The sequence below is a fragment of the Triturus cristatus genome, chromosome 4_1 (assembly GCF_964204655.1).
Source record: "Triturus cristatus chromosome 4_1, aTriCri1.1, whole genome shotgun sequence".
Lineage (NCBI taxonomy): Eukaryota > Metazoa > Chordata > Amphibia > Caudata > Salamandridae > Triturus > Triturus cristatus.
The window spans coordinates 520,105,058-520,131,678 of NC_140585.1; the positions used below are offsets into that span (position 1 = coordinate 520,105,058).

The following is a 26,621-nucleotide window of genomic DNA, read 5'->3' on the forward strand; positions in this document are numbered from 1 at the left end:
TCTTCCATTTACTGTGGCTTTAGCACTGTTATAGCTTTGGCCACTGAAAAAACATTCCTTCCATAATTACTTATAGACTCCATCACTCTTTTGTGGTGAGAACATTTAGGGGGACTTTTTCGTACATTATTTATTTATTCATTCCGTGTTTTATATAGCATGGACATGACCCTATTAGGGTATCAGATCGCTTCACAATTCCATAGCCTAGAACTTCCGATGGCAAGTCTGACTCAAACCTTTAAGCAGCAGTAACACACGTAAATAATCAGATTAGGCCATTTGTGCTTACTAAAACATACATACATGTCCTAACGAACACTAGAGATCTCTCTGTGTTATCATAGTCCGTGACATAGAAGGTATTCTCATAAAGCAGTGAGGAGTGTGGTTGCCATTCGAAATCCCTCATTTCTATCTTATGTGTAGGAATATCATGCTATGAGCAGTTCTGTTAATCTTCCAAATTCTTTTTGATTCATTTTCAATACTCTTTCCTGCTGCCACTTTTTTTCACACTATGTTTTTGGTACATGGGGATTAGCTCCTACAGCAGTTCATGAGGTCTCCTCCTGTAGGTCCATTAGACATGCAGGGTCAGGACTCAGGATCAAGGATAGGTAGATATTTGGTTCAGTGGGCTGGGGAAGTTGCACATGAGAGCCTATATTGTCCTATATCAACATTTCTTTTACATTATTTTAACCGCATAGGCATGTGCTTGGGACTGGTGGCTGTTGGGTGAAAAGCAAGCAAAACTTCAGGTCATTATCGTTATGTAAACAAACAGTAATTAAAAAACATAGCAAAATGTCAATACTCAGCATTTTATAGTATATAATTAGTAATTTGCAAACTTTACTTTCATGTAGGGCAAGGGTGATATTAAGACATTGACTGATATTTGCATGCCCGTACCTTGCAGGAAAAGGGTAATCTTTCCCTTTGCTGTACTGCCTCCGACATACGCCCACGGGTAGATGTCACACTCTCAGCATGCCTTAGACGTCATCGTCTTCACTGATTACCCGAAAGGTTAACTACAGACTTATTACAGCCAATAGGCACCTGAAGAAGACACCCCCCTCATTTGGATAGAGGATCAACAAACTCAGGGCAGTCCAAATCTCTTCTTCTGGGTAGAATGCCCCCTATATTTCATCGAAACATAGACTGTAATAAATTCACTACATTACAATTAGGTAGGAGTAACCTGGGCTCCATCAAGATATCAGGCCCACAGGGACAACCTAGTCATCTGTGCTCTTGAACATGAAGTTGTTTCTGCAGGGATCATGGGTACACCAAGGCATTGCTTTGACATATTGTCAATGTTGTTAGTTGGATCAAGGGAATTAAAGTCGGAGCCTGCAGACAATGGAAGGGTGCAGACAGCGACAGAGCGTACCTTTCTGCCATATGTCCATTTGAGAGGGGCATCAGATTCTACTCGATTAATAGCAAACCCAGAGCCTTACTGCCGCTCACAGTCTAGTGCCGCGCGCATTCAAACTTGTAATCAATCCCACTCACCTGCTTGCTCCGCACTAGGTATATCTACTTTTATTATTTAGGCTATCTTACTTCTGTGTTCCAATGCATACATTTCATGTTTTAGAAGCACGAGTCTCATAAACACAAGAATGAACGGTGGACACCTCTGCTCTATAGATATTTTACTTCTTGTCAAGTGTATGTCATGTTAACTTACTTCAAGGGAGTGCGCCCTCTGTGGGAGGATGGAAGCACATCTCTCTACCGAGAAGCAGATTAATACAGTAGTAAAATCTAGAATATTTCTGCTACATTTACACAGAAGAGTTTCATTGAACTTTTACTTGGGTAGAAAAATATCGGGATGTTCTCGGGAGCAGTAATGGCGGCAACTACAGCTATCTGTTACAGAACGCTAGGATGAAGTGTTCAGCAGTAAGACTAACATTCAATGTAAATTCAAATTAATACATATCAAAATAATATTAGTTTAAAATTTGGTGAATTAAAAAAACAAATGGCGGGTGAAGTGGACTCTGCAGAAGCGCATAGGTTTCTGTTTATATCTTGAACTATAGAGTTTTGAATTGGACATATCTCCAGCAACAGTCTGTGGCTGTAGGGCAAGGTTAATAACACTGTGCCATTTGAAACCACAAAATTAGATTGTAAAGGTAAAATATGTAAGTGGTTAGAAATAATTTTCTAAATGGTACTTGCTCATACACATAGCTTTATTTGAAACATAAAACACTCATAATGCGGCCTCTATATTGCACTTAATTATATTGATGTGCAGGCGCAAGAGAACTTCTTTGGCACTTGGCCCTTTTGTAACATACTTCATTCAAACCTGGCCTCGAATCTCAAAAGGCTAAAACGTCAACCCTAGCGCACAGGCCAATGACAAGCATTTGGGACAAATTTTCTCCTGTCTGACTTTTCATCGGCTGGCCGTGAAGGCCCGTACCTCAGATTGGGTAGCATATCTCAGAGATGGGACCCGTGTCTTACTTCCCTAGCTGAGAGCATCCGCTTGTTATACCAAGTAGCATGCCTCCTTCCAGATCTAGTGGTGCATTCTCAGTTGCCGCCCTGTAGCGCTTGATGTAGTGATGTACAAATAACACATTCATACATGCAGGAGCAATCCGCCTACGCTGCTGAAGGCCAGGGTTGACAAATAAGACAGCCTAGCCTTGATTGCACCTCAGATCTACTTCCATCACCCTACTTGCCCTGTTCTAATACCTCACTCTTGCTGGTCCTTTTTCATCACTGCTGTGTCCCTTTGCCGCAGTTTTCCTGCCCTTCTCCCGTTCTTTTTCTCATTTTCTTCCTTTCTTTCTCTTCCTGCGGGTCACAGTATGGTGATGGAAAATAAGATCTTATCCCAAAAAATGAGTGGCAGTGCCAACCCCTTGCAAACACTGGATCAAATTAAGCACTGCTCGGTCAACATCTGTCTGATCCTGTTTCCGTAGTTTGCTGGATGGTGCTGTGTGGTGTGAATGTCTAGTAACCGAAACAGAGGAGGCTTCCCTGCCACTGACTGACGTGTGTTCTCCTTCCTTGTAAAAGATGCTGGACCCTGGGAATCTTAGGACCATCTGTGCTTGAAAGTGCCGGGCCAGCTTTTCCAACTCTGCCAATAGCCACGTTGGCCGCATGATAAAAAGGTTTTGTGGTGATTAGTCACCAGAACAGGGGTCTGCAATCTTGGCTAGATGACTACTCGTCAGCTTTATGCTCATTAATGTCGGATGAGCTCACAACATCACAGGGTCGCGCAGTGCCCGTAAGAGACAGAGTCTGTTGAGCATATGGCAGGGAAAGGTCTGCAAACAGGGCTGGGCTCGTCTAGCCACTCAGAACGAAAATCCAGCCGGGCTTTTAGAATGAGGCAAAAATAAGATAATCAGCATCGAAGACATAGAAGTTTTACCTCATGCATACTTATTGGTGGTTTCCTGAAAAGCCTGCCTGGATTCCACAGTTCTGTAGCTCCACAGGTCCAGCCCAGCTTATGTCTAAAAGATCACTCGGTGTAGATAGAGTCCGCAATTTTAGTTTTTTAGGTTTGAATTCGTATTTTTAAATTATTTTGGGTACATTTCTATCATGGACCATGCCTTGAGCAGGAGCAGTGCTGTGCATAGCTTTAGGTGTCATTATACACATTCTTGTGCAATATACATAGAGTTTAAGAGTACAGTGCAAAGTTAAATTGACTAGAAAGCAAGTAATGGAATTCAGTGGGTTTGGGTGAGGAATTGGGGGAACACGCCCTTACTCTTCACTTAATTGTGAAAGTGTTTTCGACCTGTTGCACAGGGAGATGAGTGATCGGGGCAGCCAGTTCCAAAAACCCCAACATTTGGTGAGATGATGCATGGTTTCATTGTCGGAAGACCCCCCCTGTGCCGAAGAAAAGTTCTAGGTACTAGATGCCAGGTGGCGCAGCATGGCATGCATGTATGAAGGAAGGAGGGGGGGAAGTGCACTAGCGGATTCACCACAAAATGTACACTCTCTGTGCTGCTCTGCATCCTGGATCCGGCATTACAATGTGCAACAGGTGGGACTCTTGAATCACCCCACAGAATCCCAAAACCCTGCTTTGCAGCACACAGTGTCTTAGATCAGTGCATCACCAGGTAAAGCCTCCTGGATGCCAGCTTTGCACCAGATAGCATCATGGAATCCTCCTAGACACCTCAGAGAACCTGGGATCTAGTCTTACAACCCCAACTAAAGCATCCTGGAATCCTGTTTCACTCTCACCACTATCCTGGACTCTACGCTTAACACCTTCGATGTGCTCTCTGAATAAGATTTCTGAAACCTTGTTGAGGCAACCAGGCGATCACGATCGCCATCAGACCCTTTCCCCCATGTTGGCCCCAAATATCTTTAAAGCTCTCCTTCTGACCACCTGTGCTGCCAGAACAGGCAAAGGTACAGGATCCGCTATCCTATCAATATGGGTAGACCTTATACTTACTGTCGACAAGAATGGCATGCATGCATTACTGTGCTTGATACTGTCCATCACCACAAGCTGCTACGCCGACTGCATCATACTGGCACATATGATGGCATTCTAAAATGGATTACCTACTACCTCAAACACAGGCAAAGCCTGATACCCATCTCAACTTTTATATAAGCACTTCACTCCCTGAAATAGGGCATCCCACCGGGATTCATCATCTCTTCTCTTCTATCCAATATTGACCTAACCCCCTTCCTGGATTTGATTAAATCCTTCAACTTAACTTGCTACAATTGTGCGGACGGCACACAAATAACTCTACAAATGAGCAATCCAAAAGACCTCCACTGATCAAGACTTAATGACAGTCTCTGTGCCACAGATGCATGGATGATGAATATGCACTTAAAATTCAATACCTCAAATATGGAGACCATGGCCTCAGACACTGGCACCAATTCTAACCTGTGAACTTAGACACAACAAGTGAAGGGGGGAACTTCAAAGTAAGCAAGGACTCAGACCTGACCCAGAACGTGTCATTGAAGCCATTAGGACCACTTTCTACTCAGTGAGAACACTGAAACACATCTTACCGTACCTTGAATACCAACAAAAGCTACAAGCTGTCATTGCCGTAGTGATCTCCACGGAAGGTTATGCCAATGTCCTTTACATAGGGCCCCCACTTCCTTATATGAAGACTACAGACAATCCATAGCACAACAGCGAGACGTCTTCTATGCCTACACCTCAAGGTTCCCATGATGCCTGTCACACTAGCCATTAACTGGCTACCTCCAGCCAGGCGATCAATGTGCAAGGTGCTCCGCCTCGTTCACAGAGCCTCCCATCGAAAAGGACCATTATATTTGTAGCTGACGTTTACACAGGAGGCTGCATTCAAAATTAGCACCAAGGATTGTTATACCCCATTAGGAAAAGAAATCTATAGGCCTATGCACATTCTCGGTCCAAGCAGCAAAATTCTGGTGCTCTCTGCCAAGCAAAATACTAAGCATAGAGGAGCATAAGAAATTCGACCTGTTCCCTTGCCAAATAATGTGTAACCAGAACATTCTGCCAGTTCCTACTGTGCATTCATATTATCACCCGTATGAGTATGCGCCTTACAAATGCAATCCTACATACATGCACAATCAAGCAGTTAACTATAACCAACCATCCACTCAACACCGATGGGACAAGCATATAATGTCAAGAGATCTGCCTCATACTGCTGGCCGCAGTAGGACTTTTAACACAGTTTACCCTCTAGATACCAACTAGATAGATATTCTGACCACTCTCTGGCATCAGTCGAGAACCTATAATAACAATCATACTGTAACCCAGTCCATCCTAGCAGATCTCTGTCTCTCGCCTCCCCTTTTATGCCATATCTTCCTGCCAGATCCATGAGATCTCAAATTGAGTGACCTTCTGCTAAAGACAGCATCTAAATTTAGACAGCTAACATAAAGAAATTATAAACATAATAATAGGACCTACAGATGTAAACACAGACACCTGCACACTGCAAATCATAAACGGCATCTGCCTTTCACGTCTCCTCATCCATCACACTGCTAAGCGCTTGGTCCCAAGACAAGATAAAAGCACCTCTCTGGTCGCTCACACTCGACATGAAAACACGTCCAACATAGACTTCTGACAAAGATGATACACTTCCAACCATGCACCCCGTGTAGCGTGCTATCCATGTAGGCACGCGCTTCAGTGCCCCACCTAGGGGTAATAAGCACTATTTAAAAGCTACAATACACAAACTATAGAACATCATGGACGTTATATTCATGTCATTGAGCATCTTAGACTTGTCTCACACCACACTTCATCCTGGATTCCATATTCGGACCTTGGAGCACCCTGGGCACCGGGTTCACACTGTCATTCTGGTCCCAAGTACACATCGCGCAGAATTCCTGATTTCATATTCATACATCGCAGCATTCCTGAGCCTCTACTTCACTCTGCCTACCATCCTGGACACTGGATCCATCTCTACTGCATCCTGGACTCCAAAACTCAGGCCGTGTAGCATTCTGTACTTCTGCTCCCCACTGCCCGGCATCATGGGCTCCCAATTTACACCACCCGGCGCTCTGAACTCCCATGTTAAACCACGCACCATCTTGGACCCCTTAGTCCTAACTTGGAATATCATAGAATATTATAGAAGACCGGCTTCACGCCGCCAGGCATCCAGCATGTCAATTTGAACCATACAGTATTTATGACTCCTTGGTCTTACCCTGAAGCATCCTGCAGGCCTGCTTCCCACCTCCCAACCACCGGTACTCCCAGTATACCCCAGACAGCATCCTGGACTCCTTCGTCTTGCCTTGGAGCATCCTGGAGCCCTGCTTCACACTTCCCCGCATCCTGGACTCCGGACTCATTCCACACAACAACGGGTCCTCTTCATTCATACCAAGGATCATCATGGACGCCGGCCCCATACCAAGCAGCATCTTGGACACCTTGTATGGCGCACCCTGGACCCCATATAAATGGCTTGTAATTGTGGACACCAGCTTCACACGGTTAGTCTCACCTTACATCAACCTAGACTCCTGCTGCACTCTGGACATCCTCCTCGAGTCCCTATTCATATCTGAAGGCATTCAGGATGCCTGCTTCACGCGCTGAGCATCTGGGAATCCTGGACTCGCGCGTCGCACCATGCAGCATCCTGGAGTCTTCATTTACAGCTTGGAGTATCCTAGAGACCTGTCTCACGCTGTTCTGTATCTTGGACTCCTGATCCACACACCACAGCACCCTGGACTGCTACGCTGGATCGTGGGGCATCCTGAACTCAGGCTTCGCGCTATGCAGAATCCTGGACTTCTCCGCCTCACCTCGCAGCACCTTGACTCCTCATGCCCCATAGCGCCTTTCAATTATCTTTCATTTAAATTGTTGAATTTGAGGTTGCAATCCTTTTTTAAGACACTGATAAACGGGGTAATGCAGTTTAAAATGCAAATATCTGAGGTGTTTTTTAATGCCGTAAGAAAGGAAGCCTTCTTCAATGAGCTATCATTTGAAAAATAGAACAAGGCCCTTTGAAACGCTTGATATGCGGAGCAGTGAATAAAGAGTGAAGGTGCGTCTAGCTCATAGAAAGCTGAAGATGGACGGGAGAGATGAATCAGCAGGTGCACTTGATGGCTATAATTACATTTCGCAGCAGATAACGGTTGTCAAAACCAAGCACTCTGCCCACGTGTGTCAGTCTACAGGGAAGCAGGATGTGTGCGCGTGCGTGTATGCCCGCGCGCATGTGCGTTCGGCTGCTATAAGCCCTCGCGCGTGTGTGTTCTGCTGCAATAAGCTCTCTGCACTTTCGGTGCAAGCTCAGCTCTTATGCACCCTTTATATTCGATTCGGTGAAGCTCGCATAACCGTGGCAGCTAGTTTACTGCAGAAACACGAATTGGAGCTGGAGAAGGACGGAAAAAACACTGAAATTGGCATTGATTTTCTCCTGTTTCTCGTGTCATGACTGCGCTCTTCCGCCCGGTGCAGTTTGATAAGTGCGTGGATAGCTCTTTCCAGGCCTGAATCTGCAGAATGCACTTTCTTGGAGAGCCTCCGGCTTCGGATGAGTAGAACGCGAAGGGCTGGGCGCTGGCGAAATGGCAGATTAATGGCAAGCATCCTGACAATAACGCTGGGCTTTATGGGTCTGGCGCGTGAGAGAGCTTTAGTTGTCTTGCCAAAATATTGTTTTTCCCCAAAAAATCCATTCATCATATACATACAGGGAGCTTTTGATTAGCCGGTTTCATTCATTAGTCAATTAAACTGTCAGTCAAATTTTGCTTTCACCCTCCACAGCCTACATACAGCATGAGGCAATGGGTCAGTCCACTGCATGAAGCCTGTGCTCATTATTCACATCCAGCGAAAATAACTACTTTCTCTTCAGTGACAAAGATTGTTCAAAGTCTGCTATTTTTAAACAATATTTTTTTATATATTAACTTTAAATGATAACTATATATTTTTCCTGCAGTTCCGCTGCCAAGTTAAGTGTCTGTCTCCTTTTTATAGTTGTTATTATAAAGGGCCTTATTGGGAAACAACCTCTACAACGCATTGTTTACAAAACATACATTTACAATGCAAGTCGTTACAACAATGCGTTGTTACATCGCGCACCATTACAACGCAAGTCGTTACACCGACTTGCGGTAGGGGGCGGAAGGTGTTGGATTTGTTGGGTTTTCAATCCAACACCTTCCCTACTGTTGAACACACTGGAGCTGGAATAGTAAATTATACTATTCCAAACTCCAGTGCCCCCCTTACCGCAAGTCATTCTAACAACTTGCGTTGTAATGCCATGCGATGTAACAACGCGTTGTTGTAACGACTTGCATTGTAAACGCTTGCGCTGTAAAGAGTGCTATTCAGCCTGATTAAGAGTTTGATGGATGAGTACTCCACCACAAATGTGACCTATATCCTGTCTGTCTTATTACAAGTGCCATACATAGAAGAAAGAGTAACCAAACCTATGCAAACTGCAATGGGTCTTGCAATAGGTCCGGCTGTTTTTTTCCATGAATTTAGGTTACGCAGAGTTGAAACTGCTTAGGGTGTCCTTGAAGTGAACATGTTGAGTGGTGTGTCATTGAACTATTTGTTAAAACAAACTCTTGTAACAGTTTTTATTTTATGTTTTATTTATTCATTGCATTGTATGTGGCATGTAAATATCAGTTATGGTGTACCACTCTAGACTCCAAGATCAACACTAGGTTGAAGCCCACTTTTGGAAACTTTCTAGTACTTTAGATAAGTCAATGGAACTCATTGCTGAAGAGCCAAGTTTTCAGTAACTTCCTAAATAGTATATGATGAGGTGAGGTCGTAAGAGCAAAAGAAAGTGCATTCTCAAAAACAGCGACCATGAAATAATGGCCAACTCTCCAGACACAACAGAAATAAGGAACGATGAGAGGACGGTCAGAGGTTAAGTAAGAGAGCGAGGAAGGTTAAAAACCAGTAAAAAAGGAATTTAATAAACTACAGACAGTTGCAGTAGAGAGCTTTGTGGCAAACACAGAGACATGTGAAGATGACGAATGTATCAACCAGGAGCCAGTGGAGTTGTTTAAGCTGTTTACAGATGGGAGTATAACAGGGAAGTCCTAGTCAGAGGTTAGCAACTGAATAGACTGAACGTCCTCAAGGTCTTGTAGGTATTTTCAGCTACTTCCAGTAGGGTAGTCTTGATGGCAGACCACTCTTTCAAAATGGCCTCCAACTACGTGCCCTGGTGCGACTTAGTACCCTTGCCATCTTTCAGCTTGTCTGTTACTGCTTCGGTAAAAGGAAGGTGCCTGGAGGGGTTCAACATTTGAGAGAGAGGTTAGTTAACAAATGTGTGGGTACCGGAGTAGCCACCAGTGGGACGCAAGTAGAGTATCCGTGATAGAAATTCTAGCAAAGAAGATCGTAGGCATATATGGGTAAGTGTTGTTCACCTATCTTAGGTGTGGTCCAGCTCAGCCACAGTGCTCCTCAAGGCTGTCCTGTGATTTGAGAAGAGGGTGCTACAGTAAAGCAGGCAGGGAGGGGTTGTGAATATGCAGAGCAGGCCCAATTCACACCTAGAGCTCAGCAATATCCGGGGCCCATCCAGGGTGCAACAGGCACAGGAGCGGCATGTGGACAAGAGGGGCGCTAGAGGGTAAGAGGGTGTTCTTCCAAGTTCTAAGTTCAGTCTGAAAGGTGCAGCAGTGGAGAAGTGCAGGAAGGTTTAATCAGTCACTGCTCAGCATTCCATTGTGTTCAGCTCTATGAGCAGACATTCAGTATGCCAGCCTCCAAGTGGTAGCCCGGGGCATAGGCTAGTCATGCCTTCCGAGCAGGGTGATGTGTGTACAAAGTCTTAATCACTGGGCAAAATACAGATCAAGCAGGAAGGAATGGAGGGGTAATGAGCCCTCCCTGCACTGCCCAGTCCCTGGTCTCCTTCATTGTCTGCCAAAGGACAGAGTTGTGATGCACCTGTGCCGGTATGGTGCACTGCTGTAATGAACCAGAAGCTAGCTGGGGCCCTCAGAAATGCAGGCAGAATGAAAGGCAGGCTGCTTGTCACACAGAGGTCTCGTCGTAGCTGACCCGCTCTTTCCAGTGTTCTATGCTGGGTGGAGTCAGATATTGATGGCTACCGCTGGGGAATCCAGCATGCATACCAACTCCGATCGAGGCCTTTACCAGTCCCAGGCCTGTCGATGGGCGGAGGCGGTATAGAGGGAGGTGTCCACAGGCCATTGCTAAAGTACTCTGCTAGGTCATCAGTGCACTGGTCCCCGCAATGGCTTTTGGGCTGCAGCGGACCCGAGAACTGACTGCCAAAATTGCGGGCTCGCTCCGTCACTTATTCCCCCTATGAAAGATAAGCTTTCAGCCCAAGGAACGTAGTAGGATCATCCCTGGATGCTGCCAACTTGGGAGCTTGCTCAGGGAGCCACCATCTTACCTGAATGCCAGATTCCTCCCTAGATTAGTACTTTTATGTTTTATATGTTCTGGTAGTGAAAATTCATTTTTCACTACTGTGAGGCCTATAGAAATGGATAACATTGGGTTACAATGGCTAACATTTGGTTATCTTATTAAATTTAGTAAGTGCTAACTTTTGATTGGGAACAGGCAGAAATATCATGTTTGGGCTCAAATTAACTGTAATTTTAAATCCTCTTTAATGGTAAAGTTGGATTAAATGTATTCAATGCTCACTACAATCAGCTGTGTGCTGAGTAGATTTAGAATAAGAAATTTCAATTTTCCTCATGCATTATAGACAAGAGGACCACAAATTGTAAGTATATATTTATATAACTTTATTTCGGCTACCAAGCCATAAAATGTTGCAAACACATAAAAACTGATATAATCCATATTTTAAACAATTTTCCTATTTACTCAAATCAAAACTATACATAAAATTGGAGGATAACTATTCCGATGACAGTACATGTTGGTACTACATACAGCTTTATGTTATGTTAAATTAGTTTAAGCCTCAAGTGCAGATCGAAGTCAATAAAAACATTTATACGTTTGAAAGATAATTAAAAATTCAATGATTTTATCAATAAAAACCCCATAACAGTGAAAGAACAACCAGGTAATCTAGATAGGGCTTTTCTAAAAATTCAATGTTTCAAATTTTTAATTACCTAAGGCCTTCTGTCTTTGATTCCAAGCACAGTAAAAAATAACAAGATACTGCAAAAACTATTTGTTCTGTTGGATCACTTTTCAGTAGCCTTGCTGCTTCTCAATGATGCCTCACTCCCATGAGTTTAAATACAGCAATCAACCATTTGCATGTGCTATTTTATATAGGAGACAGAAAAACAAAAAGTGCTCTTCCGATTCTACAGTTTGTGGACAACTTGGACAAAATTTTGAATTGAGAGGAATATTCAAGGTATGAGCTCTCAGCGGAAGAAGGCCACATCTATATTGTACATTTAGGCACTTAGACTACAAGGGATGAATTCTATCCATATAAGGCTCCAACCTTGGTACATATTTATGGTTAAAAAACTGGGCAGATATTCTTCTATTCTGATGGACTCTCCGTGTTTGCTTCAAGACTTCCTCCCAGTATAGATGCTTTGCTTTCTGTGCATCTCCATTGGCGATCTGATCTGGTGATGTCCACAGTTCTCCCATTCCTATTCTATTTGATGTTTCTCTTATTACCTTCAACTAAGGAGTGCTCACATCCTTATCAAGAGCTAGCAGATCCTTTACAGAGTCCCTAAATATTGCTAGTTCTTGAGTATACCAAAGTCTAATCAAGTACAACAATGGTTTAATCACAATAAATAAGTGTATTTGGTTTAAAGCTAGATCTAATCTGAGTGGTGTAATAGGTGAGTTTGGGGGGAGTTTAAAAAGAACCCTGATAAACGTATTCTCAATTTTGGTGAAAGTTTCTGATTTGACATAACCCCATATCTCAGCTCCATAGACTGCCGCTGTTAACGCTGAGGCTCTATATACTATGATAACAGGGGACACTGCACCTCCTGAGGCGGCCCTATCTTTCTTCCCTATTGCAGAGGCTTTCAAATGTAGGGTGGCTTTACTTTTTTCTAACTGGGCTCCCCATGTTTGGTTATCTGTTAGTCTGACGCCCAGGTGATCAAAATGTGAGACCTTCTCAAGGGGCAGCCCTTCTATTGTTACATTTCCTCTATACGATCTCTGTGGATTTATGGACATAAATTTGGATCTGTTTGGTTTCAATTCTAGCCTCTTCCCTCACAGAAAGTGACAAAGGCATTCAAATCAGATTGGAGCCCCATTGGTGTTCTCAAGATTAATAAAGTGCCATCTGCGAACATCAAGATCGGGATAGGCACTCCTGCTAATTTAGGGGCATCGTGTCTGCATTCGGACAGCTTTCTCACAGCTCAATTGATAGGTAAGCTAAAGAGTGTGGGGGCAAGAACACATCATTGTCTCACCCCTGACTAACATCAATCCCATCCGTGAAGTCTCCTGTAGTAATCCATCTCACCTTTGCATAGGTATTTGCATGGAGAGCCTTCAGTATTCCTACTAGATCTATAGGAATGCCATACCCATCCAGAACATCCCATAGGGTTTCCCTTGGTTCCAGGTCAAATGCAGCTCACAAGTCAATGAAAGTGACATATATATGGACTCGCCTCATAGTGACATATTTCCAAGTCATCATCTTGAAGTGGAGGACCTGACCCAATATACTGATCTTCGTTCTAAAGCCCAGTTTCGGGTCTTCGAGGATGTTATTCTCTTCTATCCAGTCATTGAACCGAAACAGCACCTGGCTACAAAAAATCTTTTGTGTGTTATCCAGCAAACTTATAAGTACACAAATCGTATAATAATGATCAAATCCTCTTTTTTAATATTCTGCATTGCGATTACGGAATTTCTTGCATGTTTTATATTGGTAAAGCTTAACTTCATTCATTGTTTTGGCCTGCCTGTAGTAATCCTGTATTGTTACAATCTATCCCTGAGACTTGTGTGTATTTGTCTGGCTTTGAATTTGTAATAAATCCATACTTAATCCTATCTTACGACTCAGGGTTTTACTATGTGGACAAATGGGTTAAACTGTAATTGTCAAATTGTAGTTGATCCTAGCTCCTTTCTATTCCGTGGGCACCTAGAAAGTTCCATTGCAGGAAGCAAGCAAAAGGGAGACCAAATAATGTGCGTTAGCAGGAGCCGACAAATGTCCAGGCAGAGCGAGCTAAGGGCCTGCCTCCGCTGGAACGGCCCGTGCACGAGCACAGCCATGGAAACGTTTGTCATACAAATCATCCAACATATATCATGTAAAATTGGATGAAGTCTTTTCAAAATTAAAAATAAGCACATTTCTTTCACATGCGTCAGTTTTAACATTAATAAGTCACATAATAGGTTTATTGAGAGGTAATGAAGAAAAAGGGGGATTAGTGAAACAAAATATTTGCCTAGGGTCACAGTGTTTGATTAGTGGAGAAGCCGGGAATAATTCCAGGTTGTATGGTTTCAGTGTGTACACAGTAACGCTAAATGGGTATTGATTTGTCTCTCATTTTTTACCCTAAATGTTAAGCATGGGTATCTAGCAACTCGAAAGTCCTATTGGTGTCTAAAAAATATAACGCTGTAGTTTAACTTTTTATTTTTAGTAATTGGGGTAATGTAAAAAGTCTGAAAGAAATTGATTTACTGAGGCGACGCATTTTCAGGCTGCGGTGCCTAGAGCCTTGCGATGCTGTTGTGCTGAAGGGAGCTGTGCCCCGTTGCCGGGTGATGGGGTCCGGCACAGGTAACCCCGGCAGTCCAGGAGTTAAGAGGCTGCCGTGTGATTGTGCGCCGCTGAGAGTGGAGGACCTTGCCTGGCTCTGGGTAGCTGGATGATGGGAGGGAAGCAGAGACTGTAACCAGAGGACAATCTGCTTCCAGCGAGGCTGACAGGAGGCGGACCGGGGAGGAGCCTCGCGCACGGGGCTGGACCGATGCACACACGCAGGCAGCCCTGACGAGAAGAGACCAGGCTTCGCTCGCAGGCTATAGGCACCCGGGCGCGCGCTGTCCTCCCGACAACTTTCCCGGACTTTAACACCGGCCGGCGCTCTCTGTTTTTATTTGAGCCCCTCGTTTTGGGCTTGGCTGAGGCCGCAGATTAGGGGATGGAAAACGTGGTGCCGCGGAGCGGCGGCGGCGGCGGGCAGGGTTGCTGGTGGCCAGCGGAGCAGTGAGGAATGCAGTCGGCTCCCAGGGCAGCCAAGAGAACTGCAGTGATCCAGGGACCTCCGGAGCGCAGCACTGTAAGTAAAGTACGTGGAGAGATGCCCGACCCCTGGTGCTGGGTTTTACCGCAACATGTACACATTTGTTCCTTACGAGTTTCTTTTCCTACCCGGAGGCTAGTCCGGGACAAAAAAGTGAAGCCGCTGTCGAGTCGCTGAGGGGCATTTTCCCCTCGTTTACCTACTGGAATGTGCGTCCCCTGGGTCTCATACTTTGCAGTGTTGTGTTCAGCAAAGCTGCCAGTCTCTGCGCCGCTGCGGTCTTTTTTGGTGTTATTTTTTTCTGGAGTTCTCCCCTGTGATGAGAGGAAATCTGTTTTTTTCCCAAACAGGAAAGAACTGGATGCAGAAACAATGTGTGTGCAGGATGAGGCACGATGACTGGTCGGGGGTGGAGAGCGGTCATCTTGAACGCGTTAGTGGTTTTCTCTGGAGCTGTGTGTTCAGGCTGGCGTTGGGAAAGAACTGCGAACAATGTTGTGATTCGTCTCTGTTGACTTTTTAGACAGTTGGCAAGTACCCCATTGTCGTGCTTTCTTTGCAGAAGACAGCAACAATAGTAGAATTATCTATTGATCCTGTCGACAGGGCATGTTTGCATTTCTCCTTTTTTATATAAAATAGTCCTGTTTTTCCAGTTAGAGCGATGCGATTTGATTAGCAGAGAGCTGAATCAGCACGGCTGCCGTGACTAAGCCAAGCACATTTTAGTACCACGAGAGAGGCAGTATGTACCGGTGTGTGCCACAGAATGCAAGGGACCAGTTAGTATAGCGCTTAATGCTGATGCGTGCCAGCTTCTAAGTGCTCAAATGATGGCAGAGGGGGTGTCCAGCATCACACACTTAGCACTTAAGTAACAGCTGCTGCGTTGCTGTAGTGTACGAGCATGGTCTTTGGGGGAACCCCGAAAGATCACGAGAATAGAGGCTGCTTAATTTGAGAGTCGTAACAATATTCTCACCTGGGGATGAATGTCACAAGGTTTCATTACAGAGCAGGAAGAGAGCGCGCCACTGTGTCACTACTTCAAATCACCATCCATGAAAGGGCATGTGAGTCATGATTTCAGTTATAAATTTCAGTGCTTTAGTTCCAGCCATTACTCAACTCTACTACTAATGCCATTACCGGTGCAACCGCTAATGCTATCATTACTACTACCACTACTGCCAGGAGTACCGTCCCTAGCACTAATACCGCTAGTACTACCTCTGGTACTATCATGACTGTGCTTCCACTCCCACTACTACTGGAACTTCGCCTACTAAACCTGCAACTGTTGTTACTACTACCAATGATACTACTACCAGAGCTACACCTGCTGCTATAGTTACTACTACTGCTTCTACCACCACCGCCGAAGCTAGTACTAGTTTTACACCTACTACTTACTAACACTACTACTTCTTTTACCACTACTGCTGCAGCTAATACTACTACTAGTAAAGTCGGATTATATCCGATGTGCACCTTTCCATCAGGAATAGGTGACAGTAAGGGCGGTGACGCCCACAGGATCCCCAGGGTCACCCCTGCTGGCATGTGAGGCAGACATGAGGGGATATGTGTGCTTCTTGACTGGGTCATGCAGACCATGCAAGTGATGTGTGCTTCTTGACTGGGTCATGCAGACCATGCGAGTGAAGGGTGCTTGTCCACAGGGTCGTGCCAATCTAGAGAGTGCTGTGTGTTTCTCCACTGGGTCATGCAGACCAGGTGAGTGATGTGTGTTTCTTGACTGGGTCTTGCAGACCATGCGAGTGAAGCGTGCTTGTCCACAGGGTCATGCCAATCTAGAGAGTGCTGTGTGTTTCTCCACTGGGTCATGCAGACCAGGTGAGTGATGTGTGGTTCTCCACTGGGTCATGCAGACCAGGTGAGTGATGTGTGTTTCTCCACTGGGTCATGCAGACCAGGTGAGTGATGTGTGTTTCTCCACTGGGTCATGCAGACCAGGTGAGTGATGTGTGGTTCTCCACTGGGTCATGCAGACCAGGTGAGTGATGTGTGTTTCTCCACTGGGTCATGCAGACCAGGTGAGTGATGTGTGGTTCTCCACTGGGTCATGCAGACCAGGTGAGTGATGTGTGGTTCTCCACTGGGTCATGCAGACTAGGTGAGTGATGTGTGTTTCTCCACTGGGTCATGCAGACCAGGTGAGTGATGTGTGTTTGTCCACTGAGTCATGCAGACCAGGTGAGTTCTCCACTGGGTCTTGCACACCAGGTGAGTGCTGTGTGTTTCACCACTGGGTCATGCAGACCAGGTGAGTGATGTGTGTTTGTCCACTGAGTCATGCAGACCAGGTGAGTTCTCCACTGGGTCATGCAGTTCAGGTGAGTGATGTGTGTTTCTCCACTGGGTCATGCAGACCAGGTGAGCGCTGTGTGGTTCTCCACTGGGTCATGCAGACCAGGTGAGTGATGTGTGGTTCTCCACTGGGTCATATAGACCAGGTGAGTGATGTGTGCTTCTTGACTGGGTCTTGCAGGCCATGCGAGTGAGGCGTGCTTGTCCACAGGGTCGTGCCGATCTAGAGAGCGCTGTGTGGTTCTCCACTGGGTCATGCAGTTCAGGTGAGCGATGTATGAATCTCCACTGTGAGTTGGGGCTTGCATCCCGTGTCCACACCTCATCTGCGTAGTCCCTTCTAGATAGCTTAGGGTGCAGCTATCTGTGATCCAACGTACGCTCTTTACCCGTGTGTTATGATGCAGCCTGTGATTTGCGCCGCACGCTCTAAGAGCCTGGTGGCCTTTACGCGCACTCCTGATCCGTGAAATCTCTTGCATTTTAGTGTCTTTCGCGCGTGTTCAGGGAAGATCTTTGTTGCTGTTTGGTGTTTTGAAGAATACACACACGTCCATGTTGGAATTACTCGAACCCCAGCAGCGAGGCATACGAGCAGCACGTGAGGGGATGTAGGGCGCTGTTTTACAGGTGCACACTCAGAGGAGCGATACGCATGGGCCACTGTCTGACATTCATGTTCACGATGTGTTTCCCAGTCTCGCTGGATGTATCAGTTGCGTTCATCTGTGCTCACTTCGAATCACTTTCATGTGGCACCTGGCGAGCATCAGACGGGCACACACACAACGGCGCTAACAGGAGGCAGATAACATGTCTGTTTGTAGTGCAGAAGGCACAGAACCAACGTTGGTGTCAGCAGCGACGGGTGTGTGGCATATACCGGAGAGGGCAGGGATGCACTGGGCATTACTGAACGGAACATAACATGTGGCCAGCAGCTGAAGGCACGGTGCGAACGGTGTCAGCACTGTTCTTCAGTGTATGGCGTCTACTAAAGGGATTCAGGGGCCTATATCTTCATGTGAGGGCGCGCGCAGGAGCAGTGCCAGGCAGGTGTACGTTCCAGCAGTGTTGTGGTGTCTGCTCTGTGCCATCCAGAGCACCAACACACACGATGCTAATTTGAGAGCATGTACATCTACACTGTCGGTGGTTGTGCTCGCGCCGACTTTGGTGCCAGAGGTGTTGGGATGAAGGACCTGTTCAAAGCACAGCATCCTTGTGTGAGACGCAACATATCTCCTCTCTGTGCCTGTCCACTGTGTATGACGGACGTTGTAGGTGTCGGCGGCGCAGCGGAGCCTGTGAAAGTCAGACCCCCAACGGCAGATGCTGATGTTTAAGGACACAGACGTCAGAGCCGCCATTACCAAGAAAGGTGTCATCATCGCGTAGTGCAAGGTACGCATCATTGTGTCAGAGCCCGTTAAGTGCGAGAAGGAAGCCACTCGTTCACAGCTGGGCTACGGCAAGCGAGAATGATCAATACAGTGCTTATGCTTCCATTATTCTGTTTGGAGTTCCCGGAGTTCTGCTTATGCAGAGCACATGCCTTCTGTTTGACTCGCATATTAATATAGTGCAGCGGGTGTCAGCACACTACACAAGTGAGTACAATGGAGAGTGGCAAGCAGGCGGCGGCCTCCTGAGTCTGGTGATTGACGGAGAGGGCTGCGGCAGAGCCAGTCATGGGAGCAGCTTGCCTCAGGCCGCTGAGCCTGTCTGGAGGTGGGTGGGTCCCTTCTGCAGAAGCCATGGATACTTGAGAGGGACTTATGGGTAGCCAGTGGAGAGGAGCTGAGGTCGAGGATGTGCGCGGCCCTTAAAGATGCCTCTGACCAGCCTTGGTGATGACTCTAGGTCAGGCAGAGCTGATGCCTTGACTGCTACGCAAGGGCAGTGCCAAGTTCATATTGTGTTAGCAGGAAGGCTTCATGGGTAGTGTTGATTGGATGTCAGCGCTTTCCTTTGAGCTCGAATGTACACTTTTAATTCTTGAAAAGAAAAAACAATATTCTGATTTTGAGGTGAGCAGCCAAACACACCATCCAGCCTGTAATCTGGCATGCGTACTCTACCACGACATTTACTCACTCCGCCACTGTATATGCTCATTCAACAATAGTATATACTCACTCTATCATTGTGTATACTCACTCCACCATTGTATATGCTCATGCAACCATAGTATATACTCACTCCACAATTGTATATGCTCACTCGACCATAGTATATACTCACTCCACCATTGTATATTCTCACTCCACCGTTGTATATGCTCACTCGACCATAGTATATACTCCCTCCACCATTGTATATACTCACTCCTCCACCGTAGATGCTCATTCGACAATAGTATATACTCACTCTATAATTGTGTATACTCACTCCACCATTGTATATGCTCACTCATCCATAGTATATACTCACTCCACAATTGTATATGCTCACTCGACCATAGTATATACTCACTCCACCATTGTATATACTCACTCCACCGTTGTATATTCTCACTCCACCGTTGTATATGCTCATTCGACCATAGTATATACGCCCTCCACCATTGTATATACTCTCTCCTCCACCATCGATGCTCATTCGACAATAGTATATACTCACTCTATCATTGTATATACTCACTCCACCGTTGTATATGCTCACTCAACCATAGTATATACTCACTCCACAATTGTATATGCTCACTCGACCATAGTATATGCTCACTCGACCATAGTATATACTCACTCCACCATTGTATATTCTCACTCCACCGTTGTATATGCTCATTCGACCATAGTATATACGCCCTCCACCATTGTATATACTCACTCCTCCACCATCGATGCTCATATGACAATAGTATATACTCACTCTATCATTGTATATACTCACTCCACCGTTGTATATGCTCACTCGACCACAGTATGCACTCACTCCACCACTGTATATCCTCAGTCGACTCACTCCAACATTGCATATGCTCACTCAACCATAGTATATACTCACTCCACAATTGTATATGCTCACTCAACCATAGTATATACTCACTCCACCATTGTATATTCTCACTCCACCGTTGTATATGCTCACTCGACCATAGTATATACTCCCGCCACCATTGTATATACTCACTCCTCCACCGTAGATACTCATTCGACAATAGTATATACTCACTCTATCATTGTATATACTCACTCCACCGTTGTATATGCTCACTCGACCACAGTATACACTCACTCTACCACTGTATATCCTCAGTCGACTCACTCCAACATTGCATATGCTCACTCAACCATAGTATATACTCACTCCACCATTGTATTTGTTAACTCGACCATAGTATATACTCATTCGACCATATTATATAATTACTCTATTATTGTATATACTCACTCGCCCATAGTATCTACTCACGCTACAATAGTATATACTCATTCCACCATTGTATATACTCACTCGACCATATTATATAATTACTCTATTATTGTATATATTCACTCCACCATAGTACTCAAGCTACCATAGTATATACTTACTCCATTAATGTATGTGCTCACTCGACCATAATATGCACCTCACTTGTTCTTAGTGCAGCACAAATGTAAACCGAGTACAGGGGTTCAGTTTCAGGGTTGCACAGAGTAAGGTATGGCAGAGGGATATGGCAAAGCTCCTTTAAGTCAAAATGCATGCAATATGTCATTTTGTGGTGTGGAGATAATCGGTCAGGACGCATACATGCACGATAATTGGAGTTCTACATAGGGTGTGCGGGGGAGAGGGCTTTTATAGCGCGCACAGTCTTAAATCCCATCAAAAACGCCGCTTGACCCCAAAAGCATTTGATGCTCTCATTTAGATGCCAGCCTGGTTAGATGTATGGTGCAAAAGTTATTGCATATCTACAGCAAGACATATCTGCTGTAGCTAGCCATGTCCGTGCAAAACGAGTACACACCTACACTGTATGATGAGATTCTTGTGAATATTGGTCATCGACCCTGCTCGATGGAAGGTGATCGATCCTCAAGCTGTTTCAGGATTGATAACTGCACATTTTGGAGTTTCACCAAACTGTAAGCCATTCTGTTTAGCAGAAGGAGTGTAGAACTACACCACTTATGCTACACCTGAATCAACACAATATCTGTGACACATTCCAGCGTGGACCTCGAAACTAGTATGAGACAAGCAGTGCCTGCAATAAGTACACACAGCAGAGCTGTGTAATCTGCACGTGGTTTGGGGTCCTCACACGGTAGCACAAAGAGAGGTGGAAGCCCAGAAGCATTACAGCACCCTGCATTTCTGTCCTGGTGCTTCCTCTGTAGCCGGCATAGTGGTGTATTCTGACTACCACCAGCCTCATTCACCGTCGTGTGTTTCCATTTAATACTTATATCTTTTCATCCATGTTGAAAGTTTTTTTCAATACTAATTAGCAGTTGGAATTCAAAGATATATTGCGCAACCACCTCACCCTACCTTCATAACATTTGTTCCCTGGCATAGATCTTGTATCCCCATCGTAATCGAGATTGTGGTGGATTTTTGAAAAACGCTCTAATTTGTTTCAAAGGCCAGCTTTTGAGTGGGAATAAATTTGAGTGACTGAGTGAGTGACTGATGGAATACATTGATGAGGTACACATCACTAACTGCCGTGGGCTCAGATGCAAGCCATCCGATCCTGAGGGTTCCCGTATCCTTTAAAGGGTGAAGATGTGTGGCTGGTGCAGGAGGACGAGGTACATGGACCGCCGTCTCAACTTCAGAGGAAGGGGTTTACACCGAGGGATCTTAACCAACACGGGGCTCTTTCATTTCCATTTCAGTTCATGAGCTCTTCACTGGTTTGGGTTTCTGGTGTCCATGTTCAGCGCAAAGAATGTTTAAAGCAGGTGCATTGTTCTACACCCCATGTAGGTAACCATTACTGTTGCTTTACAGTATTGGCCTAGCTTGGCCTCCGTCATGAAGAAACCCATCTCTGATTGCTGGTTTGTCAGTGATGGTGCGATCTCCAGAATAGCTGCAGCAGCGCTGCGTCAAGGAGATTGAGGGCACTGGGAACTGGGGACATGGCTCTTTTAAGGTTCTGCTCTGTCCGGGGCGAGGAAGGTGCTCTCCTGCAAGCATGGGGTGATAACAGAGCTCCCAAGGGACCCTAGTTTGGATGCTCAGACCTCTTTATCTGCAAACAATGGTCACTTTCCTACTGTGGCCCTCCACAACATCTGCTGATGATTGTCATTCCTATTCACCATAAAGTTAAGAAGCATCAGAAGCCGGTGGTAGTATATACCTTCTTCATCGTGTTGCGACCTATGCAAGGGAACGTTTCCTGGTATTTAATGAAACAAAGATATACCTTGAGCTTTTTAGCCACTAAGGCACTATTTGTAAATGTGTTTACTTCTGGATATGTTCTCCTTTTTGTACAGCGATTCCTCCAAGATGATCTTGCCGATCTTGAGAGGGAATAATCTTGCATGAAAGTCGTCAGCTTCAAAGTTTCTGTTTAGGCTTGCGGCCCTTAAAACTATAATTGAAAAGCCATACATCAGCCCGTGTGAAAAAGACATACAATATTAGTCATTGGAGTTTCTAAAAGGGTTCCCTTTAGGCAAGTGCTTAAAAAAACCTTTGTGTATAATATGAATTGGCTAATGGAACAATTAAAATATATTTTGAAGCTGTTATGAGATGATTTGACAAGAGAAAACACGCACAGTGAGGATGTTTAAATACATAAGTGATAGGCGTCTTATCCTACTTATAGAAAAAACACTTTTGTCCAGTACTTATCAGTGTTCCAATACAAAGGAACGTCTGGTAAAAAGTGCTGTTTTGTTTCTTTGTGAGTTGTGCAGCATATGCTCTTACCACTTGAGGGACTTCTTTATTTCAGGGACTTGTTCTTGCATCAGTAGGTGATATGACAAGTTGAAATTTCACAAACAACGCTTTCAAACCGAAGGATCGAATGTCATCCAGAGAGCGCAGGAGCAAAAGATCCTTTGAGATGGACATACACTGGATGCAGGAGACTTTTCCTATCTCCTTGGAGGTGAATTTCCATGCAAAGTTCCAGAAAACTTCGTCTTTCTTATCAAATGAATATCAAAACCTTCTGGCAAACTATGCAAAGCAGCCTTTTCCATCTCTAGAATGGTCAAGGGAACATGGCCAAATCAAATGAAGCTAATATCAAGGAAATACCAATACATTTGCTACTAACATTATATCTACCAAGACCCTTCTCTATGGTGTTAAATCATTACGGATGCAGATGCTAAGCCATAGGATACTTGGACTTGGATGTGATCACACCTCCACAGGATGCCTCTAAACCCAGCTTCATGCGAAGAGGGGTTGTGCAATTACTGCTGGGAAAGGATATAAGTTATTTAAAAAAGCATTCTCAGTCTTTCTGCTTAATATGACATTTGTGGCACCACACCCTTCAGCCATTCTGGAAGTGCTAGGGCCCTGAATAAATTAAACTTCCTTGTAAGTACATGTCTGGCCGCTCTACTAGGAAAGCGGTCTGTTGCTGCACCACATCTGGAAGCATTTACTGCACTCCTGTCTATATGCCTTTATCAACAGTTATTCCTGGGCTGGAATCTGAAGCCAAAGCATTCTAAATGTTCTCCCATCTATATTTGTTGCCTCCCTTCTACCACGTGTGGGCCAAAGCAGGACATTGAAATTTTGTACAATTAATTTTGAGTCCTCTTTCTACTCAGGACTGTCAGAGTTAATTGCAATTTTTTACTTTCCATTAGTATTGTAGAAACTGTTGCTGTAAATAGTAAATTTGGATCTGACTCCCATGGGACCTAAAGTGTCAGCAACAATGAACCTAAATCCTTTGCCACATCAATTATGTAAGGTGAGAACAGCTATGGGTGAGAGTGTGGTCCCCTAGAATATGACTTTGCATAAAAAGTGTTTAGTAATATCACCTTACCCACGCATTACAATGTCTGTTCAGGTATTTCACAAGGCCATACACAAAAGCTTCCAGTATCACAGTTGGAGGCAATTTAGGAGTCTATGAAAGTGACATAAGTAACTCATTACAGAGATTTGTCTATATCACCAGTACCACATACATACTGAAAGATTTAACAATGGTAGTAATCCTCTTGCAGAAATTAAATTGGAGGTGCAACAATACATTTTTCTTGCCAGTCAACTGCTAATTTCTTCCCCAAAATAATATTCGCTAGTGTTTTAAAATGCTATATGCAAGGAAAATAGGTAGGTAAACAAGTGGGAGGGGATGAATCCCATTTCTTATAAATTGGTATCATTACAGCAAGTTGGTCTGGGGGACTCTGCCCAGTTCTCATAAAGCAGGGGTATCCATCTTTAACCCTGAAGGGCCAGATCCATGTCAGTTTTCAGGATAGCTACTCACTACATGAGTGAGTTTCATTTATATTTACTTCAAGTAAATGCATCTTACATGGAACTACTGGGCATGGAATATAGGGGCTCTTGCTCCCTAGTTCAGTGGCGCATGGCTTGATATTGAGTGTATCCAAGCCAGCTTGTCTTCCATTTACTGTGGCTTTAGCACTGTTATAGCTTTGGCCACTGAAAAAACATTCCTTCCATAATTACTTATAGACTCCATCACTCTTTTGTGGTGAGAACATTTAGGGGGACTTTTTCGTACATTATTTATTTATTCATTCCGTGTTTTATATAGCATGGACATGACCCTATTAGGGTATCAGATCGCTTCACAATTCCATAGCCTAGAACTTCCGATGGCAAGTCTGACTCAAACCTTTAAGCAGCAGTAACACACGTAAATAATCAGATTAGGCCATTTGTGCTTACTAAAACATACATACATGTCCTAACGAACACTAGAGATCTCTCTGTGTTATCATAGTCCGTGACATAGAAGGTATTCTCATAAAGCAGTGAGGAGTGTGGTTGCCATTCGAAATCCCTCATTTCTATCTTATGTGTAGGAATATCATGCTATGAGCAGTTCTGTTAATCTTCCAAATTCTTTTTGATTCATTTTCAATACTCTTTCCTGCTGCCACTTTTTTTCACACTATGTTTTTGGTACATGGGGATTAGCTCCTACAGCAGTTCATGAGGTCTCCTCCTGTAGGTCCATTAGACATGCAGGGTCAGGACTCAGGATCAAGGATAGGTAGATATTTGGTTCAGTGGGCTGGGGAAGTTGCACATGAGAGCCTATATTGTCCTATATCAACATTTCTTTTACATTATTTTAACCGCATAGGCATGTGCTTGGGACTGGTGGCTGTTGGGTGAAAAGCAAGCAAAACTTCAGGTCATTATCGTTATGTAAACAAACAGTAATTAAAAAACATAGCAAAATGTCAATACTCAGCATTTTATAGTATATAATTAGTAATTTGCAAACTTTACTTTCATGTAGGGCAAGGGTGATATTAAGACATTGACTGATATTTGCATGCCCGTACCTTGCAGGAAAAGGGTAATCTTTCCCTTTGCTGTACTGCCTCCGACATACGCCCACGGGTAGATGTCACACTCTCAGCATGCCTTAGACGTCATCGTCTTCACTGATTACCCGAAAGGTTAACTACAGACTTATTACAGCCAATAGGCACCTGAAGAAGACACCCCCCTCATTTGGATAGAGGATCAACAAACTCAGGGCAGTCCAAATCTCTTCTTCTGGGTAGAATGCCCCCTATATTTCATCGAAACATAGACTGTAATAAATTCACTACATTACAATTAGGTAGGAGTAACCTGGGCTCCATCAAGATATCAGGCCCACAGGGACAACCTAGTCATCTGTGCTCTTGAACATGAAGTTGTTTCTGCAGGGATCATGGGTACACCAAGGCATTGCTTTGACATATTGTCAATGTTGTTAGTTGGATCAAGGGAATTAAAGTCGGAGCCTGCAGACAATGGAAGGGTGCAGACAGCGACAGAGCGTACCTTTCTGCCATATGTCCATTTGAGAGGGGCATCAGATTCTACTCGATTAATAGCAAACCCAGAGCCTTACTGCCGCTCACAGTCTAGTGCCGCGCGCATTCAAACTTGTAATCAATCCCACTCACCTGCTTGCTCCGCACTAGGTATATCTACTTTTATTATTTAGGCTATCTTACTTCTGTGTTCCAATGCATACATTTCATGTTTTAGAAGCACGAGTCTCATAAACACAAGAATGAACGGTGGACACCTCTGCTCTATAGATATTTTACTTCTTGTCAAGTGTATGTCATGTTAACTTACTTCAAGGGAGTGCGCCCTCTGTGGGAGGATGGAAGCACATCTCTCTACCGAGAAGCAGATTAATACAGTAGTAAAATCTAGAATATTTCTGCTACATTTACACAGAAGAGTTTCATTGAACTTTTACTTGGGTAGAAAAATATCGGGATGTTCTCGGGAGCAGTAATGGCGGCAACTACAGCTAT

The 26,621-nt window shown here is 44.5% G+C and overlaps 1 protein-coding gene across 3 annotated transcripts in view; it reads left to right on the forward strand.

The window, feature by feature from the left end:
- Window positions 1–26,621, forward strand: part of RASSF8 (Ras association domain family member 8) — a 286,157-nt gene that overhangs the window by 10,886 nt on the left and 248,650 nt on the right. Inside the window, exon 1 of one of the 3 annotated variants that reach the window (XM_085652776.1) lies at window positions 14,841–14,871. The exons of 1 other annotated variant lie outside the window; for it this stretch is intronic. The gene's annotated coding sequence lies outside the window, so the exon portion shown is untranslated. Of the gene's footprint in view, window positions 1–14,840; window positions 14,872–18,542; window positions 18,562–26,621 lie in introns of those variants that run through there. One more of the 3 variants, XM_085652778.1, reaches the window with a different exon arrangement.